Raw genomic sequence first — 12,555 nt, 5'->3', positions numbered from 1 at the left:
TTGCTAACTCATTTTCTATTCTCTGTGTTAGCAGTAGACAATGTTATGTTCTAATAGGAGAAAAGAGGGTGAAGGGTTTAGTCATCTACTCCCGGTCACATAGGCTTTGTGAGGGGCAGTGACGAATTCCGAACTTCACGTTCTCATCAGTGTTTGTCCACTGGGCCCTGTAGCTCAGCAGATAATACCAACAGGAACCTCACACGCGTCATCCTGATGTCACAAATAGTTCTGGGGCCAGCGGGTTTGTCAGTGAGGTCCCAGCAAGGAGCTGAGAAGCATCTATCAGCTCCAAATTCACATGAGAGGAAAACAAAATTCCATCATAATGTTGACCATCTGTGGATGAGGACAACTTTTTAAAAGAGGCCACTGGAGAGGGGGATGAGGAAAATAAAGACTATTATCTTAAGGGATTATGATTGAAAAGGGATCACTGGTTCAACTGAGCAACAGAGGATATGGCACAGCAGTGAGTTATTTTACCTCGTAGAACTCCTGTTTTTTAATGAATGTTAAACTTTTTATGGCAATCTGTTGCAAAACTACTGAATGCCGTGATCAAGAGAGTATATTAGACTGACAATTTTCTTTTTCTTTCTTTTTTTATTCTTTTTGTGGCAGGGTGTCACTCTGTTGCCTAGGCTGGAGTGCAGTGGTGAAATTATGGATCGTTGCAGCCTCGGCATCCCTGGGCTTGGGTGATCCTCCCACCTTAACCCCCAGAATAGCTGGGACTGCTATTGCCACCATGCTCAGCATTTTTTTTTTTTACTGTAGTTTTTATACAGATAGGGTTTTCCTGTGTTGCCCAGGCTAGTCTTGAACTCCTGAGCTCAAGCAATCAGACTGCCCTTATGCTATAATCCCTATGATTACGAAGAACTCTCTTCATTTTCTTTAAATATTTTCTATGCACGCAAAAACAAACCAACAAAAAATTTGCCAGAGGGTCTTTAGGGTGCTTATTTAGTAGAGGTAATATTCAATTTAAAAGAGTTGTAAAAATATTTCTGTCCAACAAGATAGTATATGATTTTTTTTTCAGCTGGATGATTCCAAAGATGAACATCAAGCTTATACCAAAAATAATAGTCTTTTGTTTTGTTTTGTTTGAGGCAGAGTTTTGCTCTGTCGCCCAGGCTGGAATGCAGTGGCACGATCTCAGCTCACTGCAATCTCCGTCTCCCAGGCTCAAGCGATCCTCCTGCCTCACCCCCTCAAGTAGCTGGGATCACAGGCACCTGCCACCATGCCCAGCTAATTTTTGTATTTTTGGAAGAGTTTTGCCATGTTGCCCAGGCTGGTCTTGAATTCCTGAGCTCAGGTGATCCGCCCACCTCAGCCTCCCAAAGTACTGGTATTACAGGTATGAACAATCGCACCCAGCCAAAAATAATAGTTTTAAAACAACATTTTGGTGGATGATACTCTTCAGTAACTCCAAAATGTAATCTATTTTCCCCAGAATATATATAACTTGGCTTTATTCAGGTTTTTCTAAGTTGTTTTTAAAGTTAACATTGAATTTATCTTTTTTTATAATACTTTTGCAATGATCTTTGACCAAAAGTAATAGACCTATTAACTTGAACTGATCTGATTTTAAAACAACTTACTCAATTGACGTGACAGAATTTATTAGGCCCCGTTGCAGATGATGGATCTCAGAAGGCCTTATAAACCACTAAAAGTTTATGTTACTTTTTTATTTCATTAAAAATACTTTGTTGGTGCTAATGTAAATTTGTCAAACTTTCTTGAAGGCAAATTAGCAATATGTATCAAAAGAATTTGCTTATTCTAAGAAAAACTATTCATAAAAGATTTACATGTAAGGGTGTTCATTAGGGTTGATTAAACATGTTTAATTAAAAGGAAATGAAAGATAGTCATTTAAATATTACTATTGAAGAAAACTTGTTACAAAATAGTATGTGGAGCGGGGCAGGAGGAAAGTAGTGTGACTATAAAAAGGCATAGTGAGAAATAATTGTGTTGATGAAAATATTCTATTTCTTGACTGTGTCAGTATCAGTATCCTGGCTGTGATATTGAATTATAGGTTTGCAAGATGTTACCACAGGAGAAAACTGGGTAAAGAGTAAACAAGATCTCTATTAATTTCTTACATCTGCATATGAATCTACAATTATTTTAAAATTTAAAAAGTTTAATTAAAAATAGTAGATAAGCCAGGCGTGGTGGCTCACGCCTGTAATCCCAGCACTTTGGGAGGCCGAGGCAGGTGGATCACGAGGCCAAGAGATCGAGACCATCCTGGTCAACATGGTGAAACCCCGTCTCTACTAAAAATACAAAAAATTAGCTGGGCATGGTGGCGCGTGCCTGTAATCCCAGCTACTCAGGAGGCTGAGGCAGGAGAATTGCCTGAACCCGGGAGGCGGAGGTTGTGGTGAGCCGAGTTTGGGCCATTGCACTCCAGCCTGGGTAACAAGAGCGAAACTCCGTCTCAAAAAAAAAAAAAAAATAGTAGATAAGTGTCTTAATTAAAGCACTTCTAGTTTTAGAGATGTGGATGTTTTTATTGAGAGCTGAAGGGGAAATCTTATAAATCAAGAAGACACAGAAACTGGAAGTTGTTAGGAACCACATGCTATTCTCTCAGTCTTTGGAGGGCCCATCACCTCCTGCCTTTTTCTGCCTCTGCTTCCGCCTGCCCATGGTGTAGAGTCACTGCCCCAATCTGCAGCGTTTCCTCCACTGCCTGTCTTCCTGGTATCTTAGTACTATCAGCTCTAATTCCTGGGGAATAAATATGATTGGGTCACTTTGGGTTAAGTTTTTACTCTCAGTCCAAGTAACTATAATTAAAGCAATAGAGTTATTTGGGAAAACCATGGCTACAATGACCCAGTGTTCCATGTATTGGGGCCAGTTCTCATTGTAGGCTGGGTAGCCCTTGCAGTGGCTCATAAAATTATAGGTCCTCTGTCTCTCTCTCTATTGTCTATCTATTTAAGCAAAAGTGACTATATGGGTGGGGAGTTGGGGAGAGATAGCAAGGGGAGAGATGGCAGATGTAGGTGATGGGGAGGAAGGCAGCAAATCACACTGCCACATGTGTACCTATGCAGCAATCTTGCATGTTCTTCACATGTACCCCAAAACCTAAAATGCAATAAAATAAATTTAAATAAATAAATAAATAAGAGCATATGCCAAAATGTTATATTATTAGTTGTTTTCTTTGTGTTAGATCTGGCAGATTTTTATTTTCTCTTTTGCTCCTAAATTTCCTACCATGTTCACATTTTATTTTCTGTTATTAAAAATATTTAAAATCACGTAAAATTAATTTTATGATAGAAAAGAGTATGGCACATTTGTTATAGAATGTGAATGCAGAAACATAAACAAGTTACTATACCAGCCTAAGATTATCATAAGTTTTGCATATTTTTTTTCTTCAACATTGAAGAAAATGTTCTCCATTCCTTATATAGTGGAGAACATCATGTATATTTTTTTCTGCTTTTTTTTCATTAGATGTGGCATTCATTCAAAATTTCCCCCTAGTTTCACAAACCTTTTGTAAACATTTTCATGCCCATATACTGTTTCATAATATGGATATCTCAAATATTATTAATCATTTATTTAGAGTAGGATATTTAGGCATTTCCAATTTCTCAATTATTTTGGAGACTGCAAGATAAACATAGGTAACATAGGTCTTTGCATTTTAGACAAAAATAATCTTTTATGAAGACCAGCAACTAAAAAGGAATTTTCAAATCCACCAAATTCACTTTGTTGGATGGAACTTATCAGCAGTCATTCTCTTCTGTTGTGCTCCTTTTCTTTCAGAAAGTCCTGTCACTGAGTAAACTCCCTTTGAGATTAGTGGCTTTAGATGGCCTGCTTGGTGCCGTACATACAGATGATCAGGAAAGCACCTACAAGTGGGACAGTCACTCACCAAGGAGAATTCATCCAGAGGCCAAAGCCACCACCCAAGCGGTTGTCTGCCTTGGTGAACACATTTTTACCACACACCCAGAGTTTCCCCTCTTCATGTGTTATTCCATTCATCATCAGGTCTCTGGGGATCTGAGGTTCAGAGAGGATCAAGAAATGAAACCCTACATATAATTAGAAGGAAAACTGCAAGAAATCATTTTATCTCTCTCTTCTTGCATGTTTCTTTCAGTAGAAGATAAATTTAGATGGGTGTGATTTTGCTTCTCTTTTCCTTATTTTTTAATCCTGTGATCTGATACAGGATCTAATAATAAATGGTAAATTTCCCACTAGACATGAATAAAAATTTGAATTAAAACTAGAATATCTCAGAGCCAGGAAGATCCATAGAAATAGACCCACTATAGAGATATGAAGTCTTAGGAATGGAGAAGGTGAAGAATACACTCAGTATTTTACAGCTAGGAAAAGCAGCCTTGTGTAGCTGAGTCACATAATATATTTTATCACATCAGGATGCCATTCATTTTAAGAAACACTTTATTTTATGTGCCATTAATAAGCAAAGAAAATGATGCCAACTGAACTATAACCCAGTGCTTTCTTATCAATTATATTTGTGGACCTTATTGAAAGAACTCATTTATTCTGAATTTATACATACACACACACACACACACACACACACACACACACACACATTCTGATTTTATATATATACACATGTATATATGTATAATTAAATATATATACATATATAAATATATATATTATACTTTAAATCCTGGGGTACATGTGCAGAACGTGCATGTATGTATACACATGCCACGGTGGTTTGCTGCATCCATTACCCCCTCATCTACATTAGGTATTTCTCCTAATGCTATCCCTCCCTTGCCCCCCACCACCCTGCTATCTCTCCCCTAGCCCCCACCCCCTGACACGCTCCAGTGTATGGTGTTCCCTTCTCTGTGTTCATGTGTTTTCGTTGTTCATATTTTTATAATACAGTAGTCTTCGCTTATCCATGGTTTTGTTTTCCGTGGTTTCAGTGACCTGTAATCAGCTGAAGTCCAAAAATACTAAATGGAAAATTCCAGAAGTAAATAATTCACAAGTTTTAAATTCCATGCCATTCTGAGCAGTGTGATGAAATCTTGCACTATCCCACCCCGGATGTGAAGCATTCCTTTGTCCAGTGTATAGACCTGTTAGTCACTTAATAGCCATCTAGGTAATTAGATTGAAAGCCATAGTATATACAGGGTTGGTACTATCTGTGGTTTCAGACATCCACTGGGGTCTTGGAACATATCCTTCATTGAAAATGGGGACTACTGTGCATTATTCTTGTGATAAAAAGCAAAATAAGTGTTCAAATGTGCATAAAACTTTACATTCAATGTCTGCCTTTTCTAAACCACTTTTTGACTCAATCTTTAAATTTTTTCCCATATACTATTGTCCTCTCTGCCAGCCAGAAAGTTGGTGATGTTATATTTCTTTTTCTTTCTCCTCTGTCATAGATTTTTTAATAGTTTAATTGCAATATAATTTATATACTGTACAACTTCATCCATTTAAAGTGTGCAATTTAATAGTTTTTAGCACATTGACAGAGTTGTGCAACTATCACCATGGTCAATTTTAGGACATGTTCAACACCCCAAAATAAACCCTATACCCATTAGTAGTTACTCCTTATTTTCTGCTTATCTCCTCAACCCCATGCAACCACTAACCTACTTTCTGTCTTTGTTGATTTACCTACTCTGGACATTTCATATACCTGGAATCATACCATGCATTTTTTTGGTGACTTGTTTTTTTCACTTAGCTCTCAAGGTTCATCCATATTGTAGCATGTACCAGTATGTTGTTCATTTTTATTGCTGTATTTCTTAAAAGAAGACTCCATTCTTATTTCTGGTATTTTCTTTCAAGTTTTAATGCTGCTGCTTTCTTTATCTTACTAGTTCTTGTCAATGAAGTTTGTTAGACAACTGTCAGGACCCATGTTCTTTCCAAAATTAATTCTTAAGGAGTTTCTGGCCTCAAATTTCAAGGATTGTACCTATCCAGTTGGACCACCAGGAATGACAGTGAGATTCACATAAGCACAGGTGATGATATTTGCTGCCTGGCTGATGGAAACTGTATGGCATTATCACTTGTAGGATGCATCTCAATTTCAGACATATTCAAAGGCAAATATTGTGCATTTTAGAGTTAATAAAGCATGGAATATAATTTTAAGTACTTTTCCTTAGATCAACATGAATTTTCACTCTGAGATCCAACAGGCAAGAGACTTAAGACACAGCCTAAAAACTTGAGTGAATATTAGAATTAACAAGTCAAACATCACAACTAGAGCAAGAGTCCCCTCCAGATCTGTGGTTCTCTGCTCTTGGGTATGAGAATCACCTGAAGAAAGTTTTTAAAATACAAAGTCATGGGTCACACATCCCTGAAGGTTCATTTTCAGTAGGGCTAGTGTAGAACCCTAAATTTTCTCTTTTCCTTCCTTCCTTCCTTCCTTCCTTCCTTCCTTCCTTCCTTCTTCCCTTCCTTCCTTCCCTCCTCCCTTCCCTCTCTCCCTTCCTCATTCCCTTCCTTCATTCCTCCATTTGCTCCTTTCTTCCTTTCTTTCTCTTTTTTCTCTTTTTCATTATTTGTTTTTCTCCCTCTCTCACTCTCTTCTTCCCTCTTTCCCTTCCTCCATCCCTACATCCCTCCTTTTCTTTCTTTCCTTTATTTCTAATCCAGGAATAGGAACTGTAGCTCTAATTCATTCCTATCAGATGAGCTAGAGGGAGCCTAGGCATCAAGTAGGAGGCATTATTGTATACTGGGTTTAACACTTAATTTGGAGTCAAACAGATCTGGTTTCAAATCCTGATATGGACACTTATAAGCAGTACGACCTTGGGCAAATTATTAAGCCTCTCTGAGCCTCAATTCCATTCTCTATAAAACGAATATCCTGGAGGGTTTGTTGTGATAACTACGCAAAAGAACACAGTAGAGTGCTTTGCATTTGCAAATGGTACTCTCCTAATCCCAGCTGTCCTGGCTCAGATCTTACTCTCTCATTTGAATCACTCCCATTACACTCTTAGTACCTAGCTCTTGAAATTTGATTTTTTGATTCTATGTTAGTATCCTGTTCCCATGTGGCATCTGCCTCAGTGCTTCTGATTCTATGATAGTCAATGGAGTTCTCTGATTTTACTAATTTGCGGTAAACAGTCTTTCCAAAGCCTGGATCATATTTAAAAATTTTCTCAAAGAGATTTTCTTGGGTTTTCTGACTTTAAAATCTCAAGGGCAGTTAGCTTGCACCAAATTTTAATTATTCACCTTCCAGGGCTTCCCAGTATGTTTTTGGTTCCCAGTGTTCCTATCACACATATATATTACACATCATTACACACGTTTCTCTGTCTCATATAATGTCCATAGGTTCAGGAAGGAGGGAAGATCTGTAATTGTCAGAAATATAATCAAACTGTCAAATGAATGTGAAGTTAGCAGTGTAAATTATGAAACCAAAGCTGCATTTCTGTTTGTACCACCATTATGTAAACATGAATAAATTTTGGTGAACAACAAGGTCAAATAAAAGAAAAAAATTATGAACACCAGTAAGCAAAGGGACTCTGGATCATATGTCAAATAGAACATTAGAATTGTGGTTATGCCCTATTGCCATATTTCAGTACCATGGCTGTGCATTTAGGACATAAATACAAATGAAAAGTGGTTCCATGTTGGAGATCATAGTCTAGTAGGCCAAAAGACAAGGACATGAACAAACACAACACAGATAATAAGTGTTTCCATGAAGGGACAGTGGAAGACAAAATGAGATCACAGACTATGCCCCTAACTCAAGACTAAGGGATGAGATGGGGCCAAGAAAGTGTCTCAGCTTACATTAATGTATAGTTATTGAATAAAACACTATACTTTGGCTTTAACTCCCATTTAGGCATAATTTCCTGTTTTTTTAATAACATGAAATATCTGTGTATTCATTGATTTAATAAATATGTATTTAGTGTATGTTGTACACCATGCTGTGTCCTGGGTGCTGGGTATTCAAGAAACGAAAGAGAAGTGGTCCCCACTCTTGGGAGATTATCAATTGAAACTGACAGATATTGACTTAACAGACATGCATAGCAATTCAAATCATGAGAGGTGCTATGAATGGAAGATAGGTGTTATAAAAAGGAATATCAAGAGAACTCTAATTTAGTTGAGAGGAAAAGGTTATTCTCATATTGAAGTCTTCTGCCCTATATCCTGACTTCTGTTTGACTTACTCATTTTTTCATTTATTCATTCATTCATTAGATATTTTCCTGTTTTATTGTTTTTTCTGATAAGTAGAAATTGTATATATTTATGGTATATAGCATGATATTTGATATATGTATACATTGTAGAATGGGTAAGGTCAAGCCATTTAAGATATGCATTACTTCACATACTAATTTTTCATGAAGAGAATACAAAATCTATTCTCTTGGCAATTTTCAGGTATACAATATATTATTAACTATAGTCACCATGATGTACAATAGATCTCTTAAACTTATTCTTCCTAACTAAAATTTTGTGCCTTTGACCAATATCTCCTGAGTCTCCAAAGTGCTAACCTGTAGTAACCATGATTTTACTCTCTATTAGTTTGACTATTTTAGATTTCATATATAAGTGAGATCGTATGATATTTGTCTTTGAGTACCTAGGTTATTTCACTTACCGTAATATCCTCTAGGTCCATTCATGTCCCAAATGAGAGGATTTTCTTCTTTTTAAGGATCAGTGATATTCTATTATGTTCCTATACCACACTCTATCCATTCATTGATGAACAGTTAGATTGATGCCATATTTTGGCCATTGTTAATAATGCTTCAATGGACATAGGAGTGCAGACATCCCCTTGTCATACTGATTTCATATCTTTTGCATATATACTGTATTAGTCTGTTTACACATTGCTATAAAGAACTACCTGAGATTCGGTGATTTATAAAGAAAAGAGGTTTAATTTACTCAGTTTTCAGAGGCCTCAAGAAAGTTGCAAACATAGTAGAAGGTGAAGGGGAAGCAAGGCATGTCTTACATGGCGGCAGAAAAGAGAGAGAGAGTGAGGAGGGAAGTGCCACACTTTTAAACCATAAGATCTCATGAGAACTCACTATCATAAGAACAGCATAGGGGAGACTGCCCTCATGATCCCATCACCTCCCACCAGGCCCCTCCCCTAATACGTGGGGATTACAATTCTAGGTGAGATTTGGGTGGGGACACAGCCAAACCATATCATTTTTCCCCAGCCCCTCCCAAATCTTATGTCCTTCTCACATTTCAAAATGTAATTGTGCCTTCCCAGTAGCCCTCCAAAGTCTTAACTCATTCTAGCATTTACCCAGAATTCCAAGTCCAAAGCCTCATATGAGATAAAGTCCCTTGTGCCTATGAGCCTGTGTAATCAAAAGCAACTTAGTTACTTCCTAGATACGATGTGGGTACAGGTCTTGGGTAAATGCCCTTATATTTCAAATGGGAGAAATTGGCCAAAACAAAGGGGCCACAGGTTCCATGCATGTCCAAAACTCGACAGGGCAGTCGTTACATCTTAAAGCTCCAAAATAATCTCCTTTGACTCCATGTCTCATATCCAGGGCACAGTTACACAAAAGCTGGGCTCCCAAGGCCTTGGGCAGCTCCATCCCTATGGTTCTGCAGGATACAGCCCCCTTGGCTGCTTTCACAAGCTGGTGTTGAATGCCTGTAGCTTTTCTAGGTGCATGATGGAAGCTGTTGGTGAATGTACCATTCTGGGGTCTGGAGGATGGTGGCCTTCTTCTCACAGCTCCACTAGGCAGTGGACCAATGGGGTCCACTGAGTAAGGGCTCCAACCGCACATTTCACCTCTGCATTGCTGCAGTAGACTTCTGCCTGGACATCCAGGCATTTCCATACATCCTCTGAAATCTAGGCAGGGGCCCACAAACCTAAACTTTTGTCTTCTCTGCACCCACAGGCCCAACACTATGTGGAAGCCACCAAGATGTGGGGCTTGCACCCTCTGAAGTGACAGTCTGAGCTATACCTTGGCCCCTTTTAGCCATGGCTGGAGCTGGAGTGGCTGGAATGCAGGGTGCCATGTTTCGAGGCTGCACAGAGCAACAGCCCATAAAATCCATTCTTTCCTCCTAGGCCTCCTGGGCTATGATGGAAGGAACTGCTGTGAAAATGTCTGAAATGCCCTGGATATATTTTCCCCATTGTCTTGGCTATTCACATTTGGTTTCTCTTTATTTATGCAAATTTTTGCAGCTGGTGGGTTGCATTTCTCTTTAGAAAATGAGTTTTTCTTTTCTACCACATGGCCAGACTGCAAATTTTCCAAACTTTTACACTCTTCTCTTTTTTAAACATAAGTTCCAATTTCAGACCAACTCTTTGTGAACACGTATGTCTGTATACTTTCAAAAAAAAAAAAAGTCAGGTCATCTCTTGAACTTTTTGCAGCTTATAAATTTTTTGGGTTTTTTTTGCCAGATACCCTGAATCATCTCTCTCAGTTTCAAAGTTCCACAGATCTCTAGGGCAGGAGCAAAATGCCTCCAGTCTCTGCTAAAGCATACCAAGAGTGACCTTTGCTCTAGTTCCCAATAAATTGCTCATCTCCATCTGAGACCACCTCAGCCTGAACTTTGTTGTCCATCAGCATTTCAGTCAAAATCATTCAACATACCTCTAGAAAGTTCCAGACTTTTACAAGTCTTTCTGTCTTCCTCTGAGCCCTCAAAACTGTTCCAACTTCTGCCTGTTACCCAATTCCAAAGTTGCTTTCACATTTTCAGGTATCTTTATATCAGTGCCTCACTTCTGGTACCAATTTTCTGTATTAGTTTGTTTTCACACGGCTGTGAAGAGCTACCTTAGACTGGGTACTTTATAAAGAAAAGAGATGTAATTGACTGACAGTTCCACATGGCTTGGGAGGCCTCAGGAAACTTACAATCATGGTGGAAGGTGATGGAGAAGCAAGGCACATCTAACATGGTGGTAGGAGAGCGAGAGAGATGGTGAGGGCGTAGGAAGTGCCACACTTTTAAACCATAAAATCTTATGAGAACTAACTCACTATCATGAGAACAGCATGGGGGAGACCATCCCCATGACCTAATCACCTCCCATCAGACCCCTCCCCAACACATGGGGTTTACAACTTGAGATGAGATTTGGGTTGGAGACACAGAGCCAAACCATATCATATACCTAGTAGTAGGATTGCTGGATCATATGATAGTTGTAGTTTTAACTTTTTGAGAAATTTTCATGCTGCTTTCCATCCCCATCAATAGTGTACACGAGTTTCCTTTTCTCCACACCTTTGCCAACACGTACTTTTCATCTTTTTGATAATAGCCATTCTAACAGTGTGAGGTGATTTCTCACTGTAGTTTTAATTTTCATTTCTCTGGTGATTAATGATATTGAGCATCTTTTTATATACCTGTTGGCCTTTTGTATGCCTTTTTCTGAGAAAATCCTATTTAGGTCCTTTGGTTATGTTGTAATTGGACAATTACTTTTCTTACTAAGTTTTTGGAATTTCTTATATATTTTAGATATTAACCCCTTATCACATGTATAGGTTGCAAATATATTCTCTCATTCTGTGCATTGTGTCTTCACTCTGTTGACTGTTTCGTTTGCACTTTAGTTTGATGTAATTCTGTTTGTTTACTTTTGCCTTTGTTGTCTGTGCTTTGGGGGTCATATCCAAAAAGTTATTGCCCAGACCATTGTGATGAAACTTTTCCATTGTGTTTTCTTCTAGTTGTTTTATAGTTTCAGGTCTTATATTTAAATCCTTACTTCATTTTGAGTTGATTTTTGTACATGGTGTAAGAGTCTAATTTTATTCTTCTGCATGTCAATATCCAGCCTTCCAAGCACCATTTATTGAAGAGACTGTCCTTTCTCTATTGTGTATTCTTGGCTCCTTTGTTGAAAATCAGTTGGCTATAAATGTGTGGATTTATTTCTGGGCTTGCTATTCTGTTTCATTGGTCTATGTGTCATCAGACATTTTCTAATCACTTGCTTTGGACCAGAATTGGATCTGAGCATCTAGGATTGAGCTCATCAGAAGCTTAAACAAATCTGCTAGAGACGCATACTAAAAATTATGATGAATCAGACATTGTATTTCTGAAACTAACATTTACTTTTAGTTTTTAGATCACTGCAGCTCCTAGGACCCAGTTTCTTTTACTGGTTTAAAAACAAAACAGAAAAAATAAAAATAAAAAAGTTGTACCTGAAATGAATCTTGTTTTTTTAATAAGTAGCCGCCTGGTTACTGTGTCCTGTAAAATACAGACACTCGACCCTCGGTGTAGCTTCTGTTCAACTTTATATCACGGGAATAGATGGGTCTGATTTCTTGGCCCTCTTCTTGAATTGTCCATATGCAGGGTCTCTGGCTAGTGGACTGAAGTATTTTTGAAACTAAAATTTACTTTCACATCTTTTGTTGCTTTTCTTTTCTTTTCTTTCTTTTTTTTTTTTTT

General features: G+C 38.0%; 1 protein-coding gene and 1 long non-coding RNA gene across 6 annotated transcripts in view; both read left to right on the top strand.

Annotated features, from left to right (window-relative positions):
* Window positions 1-12,555, top strand: part of ASTN2 (astrotactin 2) — a 950,477-nt gene that overhangs the window by 847,902 nt on the left and 90,020 nt on the right. The gene's annotated exons all lie outside the window — the stretch shown is intronic.
* LOC119467706 overlaps window positions 8,853-12,555 on the top strand; it is an 8,765-nt gene continuing 5,062 nt past the window's right edge. The window contains exon 1 of the long non-coding RNA XR_005196299.1: window positions 8,853-8,938. This is a non-coding gene — a long non-coding RNA (uncharacterized LOC119467706). The remainder of the gene's footprint in view (window positions 8,939-12,555) is intronic.

The sequence above is a fragment of the Cebus imitator genome, unplaced genomic scaffold, assembly GCF_001604975.1.
Source record: "Cebus imitator isolate Cc_AM_T3 unplaced genomic scaffold, Cebus_imitator-1.0 Scaffold320, whole genome shotgun sequence".
Taxonomy (NCBI): domain Eukaryota; kingdom Metazoa; phylum Chordata; class Mammalia; order Primates; family Cebidae; genus Cebus; species Cebus imitator.
This window is presented reverse-complemented; position numbering and strand designations above follow the sequence as displayed.